This window comes from Propithecus coquereli, unplaced genomic scaffold, assembly GCF_000956105.1.
Source record: "Propithecus coquereli isolate 6110/MARCELLA unplaced genomic scaffold, Pcoq_1.0 Scaffold294, whole genome shotgun sequence".
NCBI classification, from domain to species: Eukaryota; Metazoa; Chordata; class Mammalia; order Primates; family Indriidae; genus Propithecus; species Propithecus coquereli.
In genome coordinates this window covers 2,081,226-2,083,351 of record NW_012148552.1, presented here as the reverse complement: position 1 = coordinate 2,083,351, position 2,126 = coordinate 2,081,226, and positions in this window count along the sequence as shown.

Below are 2,126 nucleotides of genomic sequence, written 5' to 3'. Positions count from 1 at the left end.
ATGCAAAAATAAGAGTCAATAAGATCCTAATTGTGAATTGAACAAAGAAACATGCACAAGCTATAAAATAGAAATTGGTAAAAAAGTGGCAAATATATTGTTTCCTTGAAGGAGAAGACAATATCAATCACAATAAGACCTGAGTTTTTTTTTTTTTGCCCCAAATTTATTTTAAAAATTGTCCTAATAATTTAAAAATTCAGTCAGAGATTTGTGTTGAAAGATAATTACCTGACTTTTAATCCTAAGGACAAAATGACACATAGATACCACTCTAAATTTCTAAATATGAGGGTGCCCAAAACACATAGCTGGAAGTGAAGTATCGAGAAAGATTAAGAGCTTGGTCCTTGAAGCAGAATTGTCAGGAATAGAGTTCCACCTTCAGCACACACTAGCTATGTGACCTTGAGCCATTTCCTATTCTGTGCCCCTCCTCCTCCATCTGCGATGCAGTGACAACTACAGTTCCTATTTCATGGCACTATCATGAGGATTAAAGAGTGAATATCTGTAAAACTGTGCCTGACCATCCGGAACACTCCGTGAACAATAACGGTGATTGCCATGAACCATGCCCACTTGCAGGATGAGCGGGATGCAGAGTTTGTCTGAGTAAAGACCAGTGGTTTAGAATTGCCCTGTACTCATTTTGACTGGAGTTCAACAGCACCATCTTGGTCAGAGGGAGGAAGAAAGGAACAAGTAGAAAAAGCTGTCTCGGTTACACGATTCCATCCATGTTCCTGGTTCCTTAGCCCCGGGCTTCATACCACTACCGCACTTCCAAAGACTACGGGGCTCCAGAGGCACCGTTTATAAATGCTATTCAACAGGGTCACTTCTCTCTCTGGCTTTTCTCAAACTAGGAGTGGGGAAGGTGGGAATTTAGCCAGATCCTCAAGTGTGAGGTGGGACACCCATGTGTCGGTGGCTATAGACTCCGCCTATAAAGGTGGCGCCAGAGCCTCGGGCCACGACAGCCTGTTCTCTCTCAAGAATGGCAATGTCTGTGAAGAGACCAAGTCCAGAGTGGACATTTATGAATGGCCGTTACTCTCTTTTTAATACTTTTAGAATATATCCCATGCTTTAAACTGGGAATCTGTTACTATTGTAAGAAAAAAATGGAACAGTAACAACAATAAAGTCCCAAATCTACAGACATCTCAAAGCCTCTGTCTTCAAACTACTACTTCTCAGCTGTCCTCTAAGGGAACTCAGCTTGTGGAACCTGAGACCCTTCACAAGCGCCTTCTCCCACTCCGCACCTCACCCCATTGCTACGACTGGAGCCTGGAAGACCCTCACCGCTTGGAAGGTACATTCTTGAGAAACCTACTGTCATTATGTGCTTGTCTTGGCAAGAGCCCGTTTTACCCCTGCACACTGAGAGCACATGACAGCAAGTCTAGTAGGTTTTCCAGTCCACTTTGCCACCCTCCAAGCACAAGTTACCTTAAGGAAGATGGAGGATTGAAGAAATGACCCAGCTTTGAGGCCAGGTCCCATTTTCAGCAGCAAGTGGGCTTTGTTAGGGGGAGAAGGAAGCGATGAGACCTACGTATTAAACTGGAGACAAATCACCTGCGGAGGAGTGGGAGTTGCTGATTTTGACCTGCACTCACCCATTTTCCTGCAGATGGTGTGCTCACGTCTGCGATTCCCAGCTACAACCTGTTTGTTGTTGGACAGCAAACGTCTGACTCTGCCCTGAAATTGTTCTCGGCTTCTTGGTGTGATTCCTCTGTATGACCTTCCATTTTCCAAGCATGTTCTTCAAGGGTTTCACTCACGACCGACGCACAGTGCTGCTGCAGTCCCGCCCTCATTTTGTCTCGCCCCACAAGTGGGCAGTTGTGTTTCCTGTTGCTATACGACTACTCACAATTACAGCAGAAACACCTCCAAATACTGCATAAAATCTCTTGTCAAGAGACCTTGTAATGGTGTCTGTCAAGAATATGAAGAGGAAAAGAAATTAAATTACAGAAGAACCCCCTGATTAAAAAAATTATCTGAAGACACATGCTTGAGTAGCGTAGGCTGCAAACCTGGCCCACTTCCTTTCCGTAGTCACTGCGGAGGGGAGGACATGATTGTTGCTGCAGAGATGTCTCTGCAGG